Source organism: Panthera onca, chromosome X (genome assembly GCF_046562875.1).
Source record: "Panthera onca isolate mPanOnc1 chromosome X, mPanOnc1 haplotype 2, whole genome shotgun sequence".
NCBI lineage: Eukaryota > Metazoa > Chordata > Mammalia > Carnivora > Felidae > Panthera > Panthera onca.
The window spans coordinates 59,559,088-59,578,601 of NC_138357.1; the positions used below are offsets into that span (position 1 = coordinate 59,559,088).

General features: G+C 34.6%; 1 protein-coding gene and 1 pseudogene across 3 annotated transcripts in view; one reads left to right on the plus strand and one right to left on the minus strand.

Moving 5' to 3' along the window:
• The window catches only part of LOC145713536 (uncharacterized), a 447,260-nt gene that overhangs the window by 422,916 nt on the left and 4,830 nt on the right, over positions 1–19,514 (minus strand). The window lies entirely within an intron of this gene.
• Positions 12,806–13,335, plus strand: LOC145714401 (UPF0547 protein C16orf87 homolog pseudogene; annotated as a pseudogene).

Here is a 19,514-nt window from a genome sequence, read left to right on the forward strand (position 1 = left end):
GGAATACAATTATAACAAAATGCATCATGCATAGGGGAATGCACAGAAGCCAAAATGTTATATAACCACCAGCTGCCAATCAAAAAAGTCAATCAAAGCCCAATTTCCAGGTACACAAAGCAGGCTTAAAAGGATGCAGCTAGAGCTTTTCCATGCCATTGCCACTCTTGCTCTGGTAATGGCCTAATTTCTCTCTTGAAGGTGTATTATATTATCTACTCAATAAAGTCTATTTCCCCATTCTGGTCTTGGGTCTCCAATTCTTTGGTGCATCTGCAAAAAAAACCAAGCAACCCAGTAACAGAATGTTTGAATTATCATATCAAGAATTTAAAACAACTATGTTTAATATGATAAGAGTTCTAATTCAAAACGTAAGCAACATGAAATAACAGATGAGTAATGTAAATATTAGAATGTAAATTCTAACAAAGAATCAAAAAGAAAGTTTAAAGATCAAAAACACTATATCAGAAAAGGAATGTTTTTGATGGACTCACGAGGAGGCTAAACACAGTTCTGAAAACAAGTCTGAGTTTATGTCAATAGAAATTTCAAAAACTGAAAAGTAAAGAGATAAAAGACTGAAAAATGAAACAGAATATCCAAGGACTATGGGACAACTACAGAGGGAAATATTATCACAATGAGATTACGAGAAGAAGAAGAAAGGGACAGATAAAATATTTAAAGTATTAATGACTGAGAATTTCCAAATATTAATGTCAGATTTCAAACCACAGATCCAGAAATCTCAGACCAATCAGGATACATGGCAAAAATAAAAAAACAAAAAGCCAAAAACCCTGCATGTAGGCATATCATATTCAAATTGTAGAAAATATAAGAAAAAGAAAAAATCCTGAAAGAAGCCAGATGAAAGTAACTTTACCTATACAGAAGCAAACATAATAATTATACCCAACTTCCAAGAAAATGTGTAAGTAAGAATACAGTATGGTGAAATACTTAAAGTCTTGAGAAAAAGAATCCCACCAACCTAGAATTCTTTATTCCATGAAATTATCCTTCAAAACTGAAGAAGAAATAAATACTTTCAGACAAGAAAAAATTGAGGGAGTTTGTTACACACAGACCTGCCTTGCAAGAAATGTTAAAAGAAGTTCTTCCAGGAAAAGGAAAATGATATAGGTCAGAAACATGGATCTATAAAAGGAAAGAAGAATATTATAAAAAGACTAGGTAAAGGTAAAATATAAACTTTTGTTTTCTTCTTTGGAATTGATCTAACAGATAACAGTGTACTCAAAGTAATAGCAAATGTATACCAAATATTTACAGCTTATACAAAAGTAAAATGAAAAACAGTAATAATACAAGGAACAGGATGAAGGAATTAGTATTTTGTTACTATAAGATACTTGCATTATCAGTGAAGTGATAGAGCGTTATTTGAAAGTGGGCTTGTCCAGACAGGGGCCACACTAATCCATGGTGAGTCCTGTCCCTGGGAGAGTGGAAGATAAGGTACACACCAGTCTCACTGTGGCTCCAGAGGTGGGCTGGGGGCAGACATCAGGTCTGACTGTGGCCCCGCCCACTAACACAAGTTACTCCATTCAGCACAGGGGAAGTGTCCTGAAGTTAGGAGCCACCGCAGGGACTACTCAAGATGATGAAATGGAAGAATTCTCCTCAAAAGAAACTACAGGAAGTAGCAACAGCTAATGAATTGATCAAAAACGATTTAAGCAATACAACGGAACAAGAATTTAGAAGAATAGTCATAAAATTAATCGCTGGGCTTGAAAAAAGTATAGAAGACAGAAGAGAACCTATTGCTACAGAGATCAAAGGACTAAGAAATAGTCACGAGAAGATAAAAAATGCTATAAATGAGGTGCAAAATAAAATGGAGGCGACCACAGCTCGGATTGAAGAGGCAGAGGAGAGAATAAGTGAATTAGACGATAAAATTATGGAAAAAGAGGAAGCTGAGACAAGGAGAGATAAAACCCAGGAGTATGAGGGGAGAATTAGAGAACTAAGTGATGCAATGAAACGGAACAATATCCATATCATAGGAATTCCAAAAGAGAAAGAGAGAGAGGAAGGGGCTAAAGGTGTACTTGAACAAATCACAGCTGAGAAATTCCCTGATCTGGGAAAGGAAAAAGGCATTGAAATCCAAGAGGCACAGAGAACTATCTTCAGACGTAACATGAATCGATCTTCTGCACGACATATCATAGTGAAACTGGCAAAATACAAGGATATAGAGAAAATTCTGAAAGCAGCTAGGGATAAACAGTCTCTGACTTCCAAAGGGAGACCCATAAGACTAGTGGCAGACCTATCTACTGAAACCTGGCAGGCCAGAAAGGAATGACAGGAAATCTTCATTATGATGAAAAGAAAAAAATACGCAGCTGAGATTCCTTTATCCAGCAAGTCTGTCATTCAGAATAGAAGGAGAGATAAAAGAAACAAACAAAAACCGAAGGGATTCATCACCACTAAAGCTTCCCTACAAGAGATCCTAAGGGGGACTCTGTGAGTGAAATGTTGCAAGGACCTCAAAGTACCAGAGACATCACTACAAGCATGAAAGCTACAGACATCACAATGATTCTAAACCCATATCTTTCTATCATAACACTGAATGTAAATGGACTAAATGTTCCAACCAAAAGACATAGGGTAACAGAATGGATAACAAAACAAGACCCATCTATTTGCTGTCTACAAGAGAATCATTTTAGACCTGAGGAAACTTTCAGATTGAAAGTGAGGGGATGGAGAACTATTTATCATGCTACTAGAAGGCAAAAGAAAGCTGGAGTAGCCATACTTATATCAGACACCGAGACTTTAAAATAAAGGCTGTAACAGGAGTTGAAGAAAGGCATTATATAATAATTACAGGGACTATCGATCAGGAAGAGCTAACAATTATAAATGTCAATGCGCTGAAAACGGTAGCCACCAAATATATAAAACAATCACAAACATAAGCAACCTTATTGATAAGAATGTGATAATTGCAGGGGACTTTAATACCCCACTTACAACAATGGATAGATCATATAGACACAGGATCAATAAAGAAACAAGGGCCCTGAATGATACATTGGATGAGATGGACTTGACAGATATATTTAGAACTCTGCATCCCAAAGCAACAGAATATACTTTCTTCTCGAGTGCACATGGAACATTCTCCAAGATAGATCACATACTGGGTCACAAAACAGCCCTTCATAAGTATACAAGAATTGAGCTCATACCATGAACACTTTCAGAATACAATGCTATGAAACTTGAAATCAACCACATGAAAAAGTCTGGAAAACCTCCAAAAGCATGGAGATTAAAGAACACCCTATTAAAGAATGAATGGGTCAACCAGAGAAGTAGAGAATAAATTTAAAAATATATGGAAAAAAATGAAAATGAAAAGACAACAATGCAAATACTTTGGGATGCAGCGAAGGCAGTCCTAAGATGAAAATACATTGCAGTCAAGGCCTACCTCAAGAAACAAGAAAAATCCCAAATACAAAATCTAACAGCACACCTAAAGGAAATAGAAGCAGAACAGCAAAGACACCCCAAACCCAGCAGAAGAAGAGAAATTATAAAGATCAGAGCAGAAATAAACAATACACAATCTAAAAAACTGTAGAGCAGATCAATTAAACCAAGAGTTGGTTTTGTGAAAAAATAAACAAAATTGATAAACCTCCAGCCAGGCTTCTCAAAAAGAAAAGGGAGATGACCCAAATAGATAAAATCATGAATGAAAATGGAGTTATTACACCCAATCCCTCAGAAATGCAAGCAATTATCAGGGAATACTATGAAAAATTGTATGCCAACAAACTGGACAACCTGGAAGAAATGGACAAATTCCTAAGCACCCACACACTTCCAAAACTCAAACAGGAAGAAAGAGAAAACTTTAACAGATCCATAACAGGCAAAGAAATTGAATCAGTTATAAAAAATCTCCCAACAAATACGAGTCCAGGACCAGATGGCTTCCCTGGGGAATTCTACCAGACATTTAAAGCAGAGATAATACCTATCCTTCTGAAGCTGTTGCAAATAATAGGAAGGGAAGCAAAACTTCCAGACGCATTCTATGAAGCCAGCATTACTTTGATTCCTAAACCAGACAGAGACCCAGCAAAAAAGAGAACTACAGGCCAATATCCCTAATGAATATGGATGCAAAAATTCTCAACAAGATACTAGCAAATCAAATTCAACAGCATATAAAAAGAATTATTCCCCATGATCAAGTGGGTTTCATTACTGGGCTGCAGGGCTGGTTCAACATTCGCAAATCAATCAATGTGATACATCACATTAATAAAACAAAAGAACAGAACCATACAATCCTGTCAATCAATGCAGAAAATGCATTTGACAAAATTCAGCATGCTTTCTTAATAAAACCCTCAAAAAGGTCGGGATAGAAGGAACACAGTAAAACATCATAAAAGGTATTTATGAAAAGCCCACAGCTAATATCATGCTCAATGGGGAAAAACTGAGAGCTTTCCCCCTGAGATCAGGAACATGACAGGGATGTCCGCTCTCACCGCTGTTGTTTAACACAGAGTTGGAAGTTCTGGCATCAGGAATCAGACAACAAAAGGAAACCAAAGGCATCAAAATTGGCAAAGGTGAAGTCAAGCTTTCACTTTTTGCAGATGACATGATATTATACGTGGAAAACCTGGAAGACTCCACCAAAAGTCTGCTAGAACTGATACACTAATTCAACAAAGTTGCAGGATACAAAATCAATGTACACATATCAGTTGTATTCTTATACACAAATAATGAGGTAACAGAAAGACAAATAATGAAACTGAGCCCATTCACAACTGCACCAAGAATCATAAAATACCTAGGTTAAACCTAACCAACGACGTAAAAGATCTGTATGCTGAAAACTATAGAAAGCTTATGAAGGAAATTGAAGAAGATATAAAGAAAGGGAAAAACATTCCGTATTCATGGATTGGAAGCATAAATGTTATTAAAATGTCAATACTACCCTAGTGCTAGCATAAGCAATCAGACAACCAAAGGAAATCAAAGGCATCAAAATTGGCAAAGATGAAGTCAACCTTTCACTTTTTGCAGATGACATGATATTATACACAGAAAACCCAATAGACTCCACCAAAAGTCTACTAGAACCGATACATGAATTCAGCAAAGTCGCAGGATATAAAATCAATGGACAGAAATCAGTTGCATGCTTATCCGCTAATAATGAAGCAACAGAAAGACAAATAAAGAAATTGATCCCATTCACAATTGCAACAAGAGTCATAAAATACCTAGGAATCAACCTAACCAAAGATGTGAAAGATCTGTATGCTGAAAACTATAGAAAGCTTATGAAGGAAATTGAAGCAGATATAAAGAAATGGAAAATCATTCCATGCTCATGGACTGGAAGAATAAATATTGTTTAAATATTAATAATACCGAAAGCTATCTACACATTCAATGCAATCCCAATCAAAGTTCAGCCAGCCTTCTCCTTGAAGCTAGAACAAGCAATCCTAAAATTTGTATGGAACCGCAAAAGACCCCGAATAGCCAAAGTAATATTGAAGAAGACCAAAGCGGGAGGCATCACAATCCCAGAATTTAGCCTCTACTACAAAGCTGTAATCATCAAGACAGCATGGTATTGGCACAAAAACAGACACATAGACCAATGCAATAGAATAGAGACTCCACAGTTGGACCCACAAGAGTATGACCAACTAATCTCTGACAAAGCAGGAATGAATATCCCATGGAAAAAAGAGAGTCTCTTTAACAAATGGTGCTGGGAGAGCTGGACAGCAACATGCAGAAGAATGAAACTAGACCACTTTCTTACACCATTCACAAAAATAAACTCAAAATGGATAAAGGACCTGAATGTGAGACAGGAAACCATCAAAACCCTAGAAGAGAAAGCAGGAAAAAACCTCTCTGACCACAGCCACAGCAATTTCTTACTTGACACATTTCCAAAGGCAAGGGAATTAAAGGAAAAAATGAACTACTGGGACCTCCTGAAGATTAAAAGCTTCTGCACTGCAAAGGAAACAAACAAAACTAAAAGGCAACCAGCAGTATAGGAAAAGATATTTGCAAATGACATATTGGACAAAGGGTTATTATCCAAAATCTATAAAGAGCTCACCAAACTCCACACCCAAAAAAATGAATAATCCAGTGAAGAAATGGGCAGAAAACATGAATAGACACTTCTCTAAAGAAGACATCTAGATGGCCAACAGGCACATGAAAGGATGCTCAACGTCGCTCATCAGGGGAATACAAATCAAAGCCACACACACATACCACATCACGCCAGTCAGAGTGGCTAAAGTGAACAAATCAGGAGACTATAGGTGCTGGTGAGGATGTGGAGAAATGGGAACCTTCTTGCACTGCTGCTGGGAATGCAAACTGGTGCAGCTTCTCTGGAAAACAGTGTGGAGGTTCCTCAAAAAGTTAAAAATAGATCTACCCTATGACCCAGCAATAGCACTGCTAGGATTTACCCAAGGGATACAGGAGTGCTGATGCATAGGGGCACTTGTACCCCAATGTTTATAGCAGCAGTTTCAACAATAGCCAAATTATGAAAAGAGCCTAAATGTGCACCACCAGAATAATGGATAAAGAAATTGTGGTTTATATAAACAGTGGAATACTTCTTGGCAATGAGAGAGAATGAAATATGGCTTTTTGTAGCAACATGGATGGAACTGGGGAGTGTTATGCTAGGTGAAATAAGTCATACAGAAAAAGACAGATACCATATGTTTTCACTCTTATGTGGATCCTGAGAAATGTAACAGAAGACTATGGGGGAGGGGAAGGAGAAAAAACGTTAGAGAGGGAGGCAGCTAAACCATAAGAGACTATTGAAAACAGAGAACAAACTGAGGGTTGATAGTGGTGGGAGGGAGAGAAGGGTGGGTGATGTGTTTTGAGGATGGCACTTGTTGGGATAAGCACTGCGTGTTTTATGGAAACCAATTTGACAATAAATTTAATATTAAAAAAATCTGTAAAGAACTTATCAAACTCAACACCCAAAAAACAAATAATACAAGAAGTAATGGGCAAAAGACATGAGTAGACACTTCTCCAAAGAAGACATCCAGATGGGCAACCGACACATGAAAAATGCTCAAAATCACTCATCATTAGGGAAATACAAATCAAACCACAATGCGACACCACCTTACACCTGTCAGAATGGCTAACATTAACAACTCAGGCAACAACAGATATTGGTGAGGATGCGGAGAAAGAGGATCTATTTTGCATTGCTGGTAGGAATGCAAACTGGTACAGCCACTCTGGAAAACAGTATGGAAGTTCCTCAAAAAGTTAAAAATAGCACTACCCTATGACCTAGCAATTGCAGTACTAGGTATTTATCCAAGGGATACAGGTGTGCTGTTTCGAAGGGACATATGCACCCCCATGTTTATAGCAGCACTATCAATAATAGCCAATGTATGGAAAGAGCCCAAATGTCCATCGATGGATGAATGGATAAAGAAGAATTGGTGTATATAATATACATATATATATATATATATATATATATATATATATACACACACACACACAATGGAGTATTACTTGGAAATCAAAAAGCATGAAATCTTGCCATTTGCAACTACATGGTTGGAACTGAAGGGTATTATGCTAAGCGAAATTAGTCAGAGGAAGCCAAATATCTTATGACGTCATTCATATGAGGACTTTAAGAGACAAAACAGATGAACATAAGGGAAGGGAAACAAAAATATTATAAAAACAGGGAGAGGGAAAAACATAAGAGACTCTTAAATATGGAGAATAAACAGAGGGTTACTGTAGGGGTTGTGGGAGGGGAAATGATCTAAATAGGTAAGGGACATTAAGGAATCTACTCATGAAATCATTGTTGCAGTATATGCTAACTAATTTACAATTTTTACAATTTTAAATTGTAAAAAAATACAATTAAAAATAAAATAAAATTTTGATATAAAAAAAGAAGGCAGACTTGGATTAATTATAAATATATATTGCAAAACTTAAAGCAACTATAAAAAATTAAAATATAATTGATAAGCTAAGAAGAGAAAATAAAATCATATAAAATGCTTAGTTAAAATCACAAAGGTAGAAACACAATGGACAATACAAATTTAAAAATACATGTGGCAAAAACTGATCTAATGCAAGAATAAATAGATAAATCCAATAGTATATTTGGAGCCTTCAACATACATTTATCTGAAGTGGAGTATTTCAGTCCTCATAAAATTAGTGAGCACCATCAATCACTAACAGCACCATCAATCATCTGGATATAATTGACATCTACAGACTATTGCATTCAAATATAGCAGAATACACATTCTTATCAAGCTCTCATTTAGCATTTACCAGATGTAGACCATATTTGGGATCATCAAATACACCTTAAAACATTTAAAAGAATAAAAGTTATACAATGTCTGCTGTCAAGCAACAGTGGACTTAAATTAGGAATCAATAACTGAAAGATATATGGAAAATTCAAAAATTTTAGAGATTAATCAGCATACTTCTAATGCATGGATCAAAAGAGAAATCTCCAGATGCATTTAAAAATTATCTTGAAATAAATGAGAGTGAAAATACACCTTATAAATATTTGTGAAATGGGGCAGTTGGGTGGCTCAGTAGGTTAAGCTTCCAACTCTTGATTTCAGATCATACTCTTGATTTCAGATCAACTGTTGATCATAATCTCATGGTTCCTGAGATCAAGCCCCACATCAGACTCTGTGCTGACAGCGTGGCATCTGCTTCAGATTCTCTGTGTCTCTATCTTTCTGCCCCTCCCCCTGTGCATGCATGTGCACTCTCTCTCTCAAAAATAAATAAATTAATTAATAAATAATAAAACATAAATAAATATTTGTGAGATATAGTGAAAGCAGTGTTTAGAGAAAAATTTAGAGCATTGAATGCGTACATTAAAAAAATAAATATCTAAACTAAATAATCTAAGTTTCCATGTTAGGAAACTAGAAAAAGAAAAGTAAAAGTTAATTAAAGGTAAGCAGAAAAAATGAATTAATAAAAACTAGAGCATAAATTATGATTTAAAAATAAGAAATCAATAGAGAAAATCAACAAAAATCAAAAACATTAATAAAATTGGTTCTTTGAAAACATTAATAAAATTGGTAAGCATCTACACAAGCTAACTAAAAAAAAAGAGTCAATTATTAATATCAGAAATGAAGGAGGGGACATCATTATAGATCCCACTACCACTAAAAGCATAATAAAGCAATACTATGAACAATTTTATGTACACAAAGTTGATAAACTAGGTAAAATGGACCAAATCCCTGAGAGACACAATCTGCCAAAATCCATACAACAGTAGACTATCTAAATAGGCTTATATTTATTAAAGAAATTGAATCAATAATTAATGACTTTCCAAAACAGAAAGCATCAGTTCCAAATGGGTTCACTGGTGAATACTGCCAAATTATTTGAGGAAAAAATTACACAAATTATCTACAATCACTTCCAGAATATAAAAGTAGTGGAAATACTCCCTACTCATTCTATGAGGCCAGAATTGCCTAATACCAAAGCCAGACAAAGCACCAAAATAAAATAACAGACAAGTTATCTCTCGTGAACATAGATGCAAAAATCTTCAGCAAAATATTAACCAACTGAATCAAATAATGTATAAAAATAAATATACACCATGATAAAGGGAATTCATCCCAGGTATGCAAGGCTAGTGGTATAATATTTGAAAATCAATGAATGTTACCCATATTATCAACAGTCTAAAGAAAAAAAAGCATACAATTATATCAAAAGATGCAGAAAAAGCATTAGACAAAATCCAACACCAATTCATAATACAACTCTGAGCAAACTATGAATAAAGAGGAACTTCCTCAACTTGATAAAGAACATCTACCAAAAAGCTATATAGCTAACACCTCACTTAATGGGGAGAAACTCTAAGCTTTTCCCCTAAGATCAGGAACATGGCAAGGATGTCCCTTCATACCACTCCTATCAACATCAAGGTGGAAGTCTTAGACAATGCAATAAGAGAAAAAAGGGAAATAAAAAATATACAGATTGGGAAGAAAGAAATAAAACTCTGTTCACAAATGACATGCTGTTTATACAGAAAACCCAAAAGAATTGAAAAAAAAACCTGGTAATAAATGATTCTAACAAGTTTGCAGGATACAAGATACTATACAAAGGTCAACCACTTTCCTATATACCAGAAATTAACAAGTGGAATCTGAAATTTAAAATACAATGCCATTTATATTAAGGACTCCAAAAAATGAAATAGGTATAGATATAACAAAATCTGTAAAAGAAAACTGGAACTAACAAACAATTGTAGCAAGGTTGAAGGATACAAGGTTAATACACAAAAATCAATTACTTTCCTATATACCATCAATGGACAAATGGAATTTGAAATTAAAAACGCAGTACCATTTATATTAGCACTTCAATAAATTAAATACTTAGGTATAAATCTAACAAAATATATAAAAGATCTATATGAGGAAAACTACAACATTCTGATCAACAAAATCAAAGGACTAAATACATGAAGAGATATTCCATGTTTAGAGACAGGAAGATTCAATATTGTCAAGATATCAGTTCTTCCCAAATTGATATATATAGGTTTGATATAATCCCAATAAAAATTTCAGCAAGTTATTTTGTGGATATCAACAAATTCTAAAGTTTATATGGAATGATAAAAGATCCAGAATAGCCAACACAATATCAAAGGGGAAAAAGTTGACAGACTGACACTGCCTTAAACACTTACTATAAAATTGCAGTAATCATGATAGAGTGAAATTGGTGAAACAACAACAACAACAACAACAACAACAAATAGATCAATAGAACAGAATAGTCCAGAAACAGACCCACATAAATATAGTTAACTGGTCAAAGGAGCCAAAGCAATAAAATGGAGAAAGAATAGTCTTTTCAAAAACATTAGGGAACTTTAAATGAAAACACCTTTGAGATACCACTACACACCTATCAGAATGCTCCAAATCAAACCACTGATAAGAACAAACATGTGATGCTGAGCATCTTTTCATGTATCTGTTGGCTATCTGTAGTCTTCTTTGGAAAAATTTCTATTCATGCGTTCTGCCCATTTTTTTTTAATTTAATGTTTATTTATTTTTGAGAAAGATAGAACATGAGCATGGGAGGGACAGAGAGAGAGGGAGACACAGAATCTGAAGCAGGCTCCAGGCTCTGAGCTGTCAGCACAGAGTACGATGTGAAGCTCGAACTCAGGAACCACAAGATTATTACCTGAGCCGAAGTCGGATGCTTAACCAACTGAGCCACCCAGGTGCCCCTCTTCAGCCAATATTTTAATTGGATTGCTCATTTTTAGGGTGTTACATTTTATATACTTGGAGTTCTAACCCTTTCTTAGGTCATTTGCAAATATTTTATCCCATTCTGTATGTTGCCTTTTAGTTTTATTGATTGCTTCCTTCACTGTGCAGAAACTTTTAATTTTAATGAATTCCCAATACTTTATTTTTTTTGTTTCCCTTGCCTCAGAAGACATATCTAATATGAGGTTGCTACAGCCAATGACAAAGAGGGCACTGCCTGTGTTTTCCTCTAGGATTTTAATGGTTTCTTGTCTCGCATTTAGGTATTTAATGCATTTTTAATCTATTTTTGTGTATGGTGTAGGAAAGTGAAAAACAGTATCTAGGTTATTCAAAATGTTAAAAATGGAACTATCCTACAATCCGGCAATTTCACTACTGAGTTTTTATCCAAAGAATATAAAAATACTAATTCAAGGGGATACATGCACCCCAATGTTTACAGCAGCATTATATACAATAGCCACATTTTGGAAATAGCCCAAATGTCCATTGATTGATGAATGGATAAAGAAGATGTGGTGTGTGTGTGTATATGTATACACATGCAATAGAATATTACTTAGACATAAAAAAGAATGTACCCTTGCTATTTGCAATGACATGGGTGGAGCTATACAGTATTATGCTAAGCAAAATAAGTCATTCAGAGAAAGACAAATACATTATGATTTCACTCATAGGTAGAATTTAAGAAACAAATGAGTAAAGGGAGGGGGAAACAAGAGTTAGAGAGAAGCAAACCAAGAAACAGACCCTTAACTACAGACAACAAACTGATGGTTACCAGAGGGTAGGTATGTTGGGGGGCAGATGGGTCAAACAGGTGATGGGGATTAAGGAGTGCACTTGCAGTGAGCCCCAGGTGTTGTTTATAAGTGTTGAATCCCTAAATTGTGCACCTGAAACAAATATTAAACTATGTGTTAACTAACTGGAATTTAAATAAAATATTTTAAAACTACAACAATAAATATGAGGATGTGAAGTAACAGGAGCTCTCACCATTTCTGATTAGATTGCAAAATGATACAGGCACTTTGGAAGGCAGTTTGACAGTTTCTTACAAAATTAAACATATTTTACCATAAGATCCTAGCAATCACATTCCTTGGTATTTACTCAAAGTAGTTGAAAACACATTCACACAAAAACGTGCACACAAATGTTTATAACATCTTTATTCCCAATTGCTAAAAATTGGTAGCAATCAAGTTGTCTTTCAATAGATGAATGAATAAACTTTAGGGCATTCAGACAATGAATTATTATCCAGCAGTAAAAAGAAATGAGCTATCAGCCACTGCTGCTGCTGCGAGAGGAGCATGTCTGCAACTCAAGTAAAAAAAGTTAAGATGGCCACCAAATGGTGCCCAGAGTGTGACCAACAGATTCCTGTTGCATGTAAATCATGTCTCTGTGGTTACATATTAGCAGAAAACTTTTAAATGCAAAAGACCCAGAAAAATCACCACCTTCTGCAGAAAACAAGCATGAAGCCAAGGTAAGGTGAAAAGAGAGAGTTAAGTGAGAGAAGATAAATTCTACAGTAAATAAAGGTTTAGAAAACAGAAAGAGGTCTCAAGTAACAGCCATTCAGATCATATCAGACGAGGAAGAGGAAGACCCAAAATTGCACCTGCCAAAAACAAAACAAAAACACATAAGAAAAACAAAAAACAAAACTAAACAAAACAAAAAAGCATGAGGAAGAGAGAAACAGGAAAAGGTAATTGACATATATGCTAACCTCTCTGATGAAAAGACTTTTGTGTTTTCCATTGCTTTGGCAGAAATACATAAAAAATTATTAAAGACTTACTCTCTGGGGTGCCTGGATGGCTCAGTAGGTTAAGCGTCTGACTTCAGCTCAGGTCATGATCTTGCAGTTTCTGCGTCTGAGCTCTGCATTGGGCTCTGTACTGACAGCTCAGAGCCTGGAGCCTGCTTAAGATTCTGTGTCTCCCTCGCTCTCTGCCCCTCTCCCACTCGTGCTCTGTCTGTCTCTCTCAAAAATAAATAAAAATGTTTTTTTTAAAAAACGATTTACTCTCTGATATTGGTATGCAAAATGTGTTGAAACTTTCTTCAGGATTACATCAACAAATTTTCAAACAGTTGTGGATTCTCAGGAGAATTCTGATTGCATCAATAAGGGTCATTGCTTGTTTTATTTTCCCTGTCCTTTAGCTTGTGCCACACTTTGGGAGCAAAGCTGTAGGCTTGGACTGTTCTGGGATTTCCTTGTTTACCAAGGAATATTGTCAGTGTTTTGTGTTGGGATATAAGTGTATTTAGCAAAAACAAACAAACAAAAATAACGGATGGGTGTTAAAGGATAAAGGGGTAGAGGTGGGAGTGAAAGAATGAAAACTAGGGAAATAAAATGCTTGATGGTTATCGGGTTTGCCACCAGAGATGCAATATTTTAAGACCTTAGATAAAGAGAGTTTTAAAAATATATATTTCAGATTTTCAGCACTAACAAATTGCATATATACAGTTAATTTACTTTCAATAAATTTGCCATTGATATTTTATTGAATGGAGAATTAAGAATATAAACTGTAAATTTTTGTCTTTTTTAAAATATAATTTATTGTCAAGTTAGCTAACACAGTGTATACAGTGTGCTCTTGGCTTTGGGGGTAGATTCCTGTGATTCATCGCTTACATACAAAACCCAGTGCTCATCCCAACAAGTGCCCTCCTCAATGCCCATCACCCATTTTCCCCTCTCCCCCCATAACCTCAGTTTGTTCTCTGTATTTAAAAATCTCTTATGGTTTGCCTCCCTCTCTGTTTGAACTTATTTTTTCCCCTTCTCTTCCCCAATGGTCTTCTGTTAACTTTCTCAAGTTCCACATATGAGGTGGGAATGTAAATTTTTGTCTTAAATTGATTTTTCTTGGCCTTTATTTTTATGACTTAAGTTATGAGTTATATTTTGGGAGATACTTTCTAGACATTTGGGAAGTTTGGGTGCTATGTGAAGAAAAGCATTTAAGGATATATCATAATATCATATTTCATATATAAACATCTTGTTTTCTTGAATGTAATTTATTTACTGGCTAAAAAAAACCCTTTTCTGCTCTCAAGATGGTGCCTGTTAGCTTAAACATAAAATATATTTATTACTTACCAAATATAGCCACTTTTAAGCAGCAATGTTTTATCTGAATGGATGTTAATTTATACAACCTGATAATTATTTAAATTGTTACTTAACCTCATTCTGGAAAAAAAAAAAAGCCTAAATATTGAAACTAATAAAAAAAAAGAAATGACCTATCAAACCATGAAAAGATATGGAACATCCTTAAAAAGCATGTAACTAAGTGAAAGAAACTAATCTGAAAAGGTTACATAGTGTATGATTCCAACTACAAGACATGTTGGAAAAGGCGAATCTATGGAGACAGTAAAAAGATAAGTAGTTACCAATGGTTAGGTTGTGTAGGGGCCAAGGGCAGGCCACCTCAATGTGCCACTTTGACATATGGATTATTTAAAATAAAAGTTACTTAACAGCCAGTGCAAGGACACTCAGACCCTCCCCTGTCCCACAAAAGCAGGAAATAAATCTCTCATATGAAAAGTACTCTGGCTGTACTAAGAAGTAAAAAGACATTCTTATTATCAGAGATAGTAACTCTAAAGCTGAGAAAGCTACAGGAACAAACTGTGTTCCTTTTTAACTAATCTAGTACCTCAGCCCAAATACTTGGAATGCCTTAGGGATTAAAGTTCCAAAACATCTGTTTCCTTTATCCTGTCAATTCCTCACAAGTTTATTGTTTCTTTGTCTAAAGAGTATAAGAACTACCTGCCTTGGTCATTTCTTTAGGTCTCAATTTCAATATTGCATCCCTTTGCACAAGTAACAAAACTTTCCATTTTTTTTTTATTCCTGTTAACCTGTCTTATGTAAATTTAATTCAATTCAGTTGAAGGGTAGAGGAAGAATTTTTCCTTCCCTTCAGGTGAAAAGGGGAATGAATAAACAGAGTGCAGAAACTTTTGGGGGAGCTATTTTATATGATACTACAATGTAGGTACATGCCATACATTTGTCAAAACCCACAGTACGTACAATACCAAGAGTGAACCCTAATGTAAATTATCACTTTGGGTGTTAATGATGTGTCAATGTAGCTAGATCAATTGTAACAAATGAATCACTGTGGCTTGGAATGTTGGTGGGGGAGACTGTGCACATGGAGGAACAGGGAATATATGAGAATGCTCTACATTTTCTGCTTTATTTTGCTATAAACCTAAAATTGCCCTAAAATGTAAAATATATTTAAAAAATAAAAACAACTGAGACCTTTAGTTTCCATTCTGACTGAGGGGAAAGATTGGATTCTACAAATAAATATTATTCTTTTCAATAGGGACTCACTATTCAATTTATATACTGGATATTCAGATATTTTCAGTCCTCTTACCCATAGACCATTACCAGAAATAAATATAGATCACTTTGGTTTTGTGAAAAAGCTCAGCTCAGGATTGTTAAGGGCATGGTGGGGATTGAAGAAAGCACAGAAGTCTTATGATGCCATGTTTTTTGGTGAAGAAATGCAGTCTTTAATGATGTTAAGAAGATCTGCTTTGGAAGAAAACTAAAACAGATACTGAGAAATTACTGTATATATGGTCACTTTTCTATCAACCATTCAGGGCAAAAACAAAAAGCCTACAAGCAGGCAAAAAGAAATTGATAGAAACAACAACAGTTACACAAATTATTTCAAACTGTGGTAGATATTAATACTGTAAAAATACTGCAGATATATAAACATATGGGTGGTTCTTACCCACTTGATAACTCTGGCAACCAATAAGGGAAGTGACTGTTCTTCATGGCAGGAATCTGTTCCTAGTCTTTATGTCTCCATGCTTCTTTTGCTTTATGTATACTATACAACTTTAACTTTTCAGTTAGGAGAGACTGTTTAGGTGCTCTAAATCTGAGCAATAAGCTTAGAAGTATGGGAAAAGGTTGAGAAGAAATGGGAAAAAAAGATCTGCTTATCACACATTAATGATTCATTACCTAGTGAAAGCGTTCCTTGGTCTGGAATACTGGGTGTATAAACTGTCTGATTGTCATGATATGCAAAAGAAAGCATATATGTAAATTTTAAAGGAGAGAGTCTAGGTTTTCATCAGATTTTCAAAGATATTAGGATTTGTGACACTTAATGTTTAAGAAATCATCTTCTGTGCAATAGCATAGGTTGCTGGGATCTCTAACAGACTGTTAAATAAAACAATTACATCAACATACCCAGAAATAGCATTTGGAACTCTGAAAGCAGCTCCCCAAGTGCCTAACTTACAATTTGAATGTAAATAACTTACTATGGTAAATCTGGTATAGGTGGTCTCTAAATAGCAGTTGTAGTCATCCCAACTCAGTATTAATTATCAGGACCAAATCTCCATACCCAGAGCTTGAACAATGATGGAGACAAGGAAGGGTGACATCTTTTTTTTTTCCCTGGGTGTCTATCACTATCCTACTACTCAATACTAGCCTCACATGTGAGATAAAGACAGCACAGCCAGTTATTTGTGAAATGTAATCTAAGAATCACTTGAAAGAATTTTACCCACAAATAAAAATTTTCTCTCTTGTTACTGCATCAGATTTCATAACTGGTGATTTGTACTCAACCTCTTCCAAAATCTATATATGTATTTTTAGTATTTCAGGGAATAAGCTATAACAGTTACTTTGTCTCTTTCTTGATGTTTTGATACCTACCATTCTCAACTTATATGAGCCCTCTGCTCATTCACAGGTATCTTCCAGAATAATAAACTCACTATTGTCATAGTCACTATAGCAGAATGATCCCCCTATCAAATACACCCTGTATAGCTTATGATTTTGACAATATGCATGTACATCATCAATGAAGGGAGAGGTCCTCACGGCCCGTTATTATGATCTTTCCTAATTTACTAATTTTGCAAGCTCTCCACCTTAATTCATCTTTTCCAGACAAACAAATATATTCTTAATGAAAATTATCCCTTAATCAATATTTTCTAAGTTGAGGTATACCTGGCTTTGCTATTAAAATCCACATATAGATAGATCTAACAACCTTCTAAACCTGTAAGATCCAAGAGTCCATAAATAGTAACAATATGTTGGTGCTTCTGACAGTGTAACACTAACATAACAATAACAATAGTTGAATTGATAGTTGGATAAACATAAGTAGAACAATGATAAAATACTTGTCACATTTATTTTGTACTTAACCTTCTCCAAATACTTGTTATTACTGATTATTATTTTTCATTGCAATATACCTCTCAGACATACATATGTGAGTTGCCAGTTTGAGAAGGAAGGAAAGAAAGAGAAAGAAAGAAAGAAAAAAGAGAAAGAAAGAAAGAAAGAAAGAAAAAGAAAGAAAGAAAGAAAAAGAAAATCAATTAAAAAAAAAACTTTAGAAATCCTAATGACCCAGTGGCTTGTCTACAGTCACAATGGGGTTTAATGGTACAATCAAGCCTAGAAGTTAGGGATCCAAACTCAGCTTATGTTCTTTCAATAGATTCAAATCCTCCAACTGTCAAATTTAAATCACATTTTCTATTCTGTACTAAAATCCACAAAATTATTTTACGTAAAAACAAATCATATATTTTGGATACTAATGTTTCATTGGACATGTCATTTGCAAATATCTTCTCCCATTCAGTAGGTTGTCTTTTAGTTTTGTTGATTGTTTCCTTTCCTGTGCATAAGACTTTTATTTGATGTCGTCCCAATAGTTTATTTTTGCTTTAATTTCTGTTGCCTCAGAAAACATATCTATAAAAATGTTGCTAACAGGCATATGAAAAGATGCTCAACATCACTCATCATGAAGGAAATACAAATCAAAACTACAATGAGATATCACCTCACACCAGTCAGAATGGCTGAAATCAACAACACAGAAAACAAGTATTAGCAAGGATGTAGAGAAAAAGAAAACCTCTTGCACTGTTCATGCAAATGCAAAATGGTGCAGCCACTCTGGAAAATAGTATGGGGGTTCCTCAAAACATTAAAAATTGAACAGTAATTACACTACTGGGTATTTACTCAAAAAATACAAAAACCATCTGGCATTCTCAGTTTTAATAGTGCTAGACTGCTCTAGGTTTTTCCCTCTAAATTAACTGTGTGAAAAGGTCTCCAGTAAATCAAATTGTTATAATCATCTTTGGTTTTCTGTCCATATAACAGAAACTGTTTTTTTTTTAAAAATAATTTCGTAACTTACCACTAATCAAATACCAAATTCAAGCTAGGATACCAATAAGGTATTGAGGTCTGGTATCTATAATTCATAGCCTGCTTATTTAAAATTACTTTATTTTATAATTATTGTTTTAAGAATATGCCAATATCACCAAACAAAAGTTAACTAAGAGTGGCAACCTGAAAGTTTTTGGGCATTAGGCCAGTTTTATAGGAAAAAATGAGAACTGGAATATTAAAGTCATTATTTTGTCAATAATAAAAATATTTGCTAAGTACCTACTCTTTGCAAGGTATTGTGCTGAGTGTTGTCAGAGATACAAAGATAAGTAAAATATTACACTTTGCCTTTAAACTATTTTCAATTTGATAGCGAAAAGATGAAACACACACACACACACACAAATACAGTGATAGGCACAAAATGCTTTGAAAAGCAAAGGAAATATTATGGAATCACAGGGGAAAAAAGACATTTCTTCTTGAATTAGTATTATTTTCAGTAGTTTGCAAATGCTACTGAAAATAATGCTACCTTTGCAAATGCAAAGGCCTGAAGTTTAAAAGCAATTACTCAGAAAAAAATAACAATGCAGCTAAGAAAACTTGGAATTTCCTTCCAAAGGCAGGAACCAATACTTTATTCCCTAAGTTAGTGAGGGTGATGAAAGAATATTTAAGTTTCCTGATGTTAAAAATGATAAAAGTTAGGATTAAAGCATGATTCAAGAAAACTTGGAGTTTATTTTTCATTT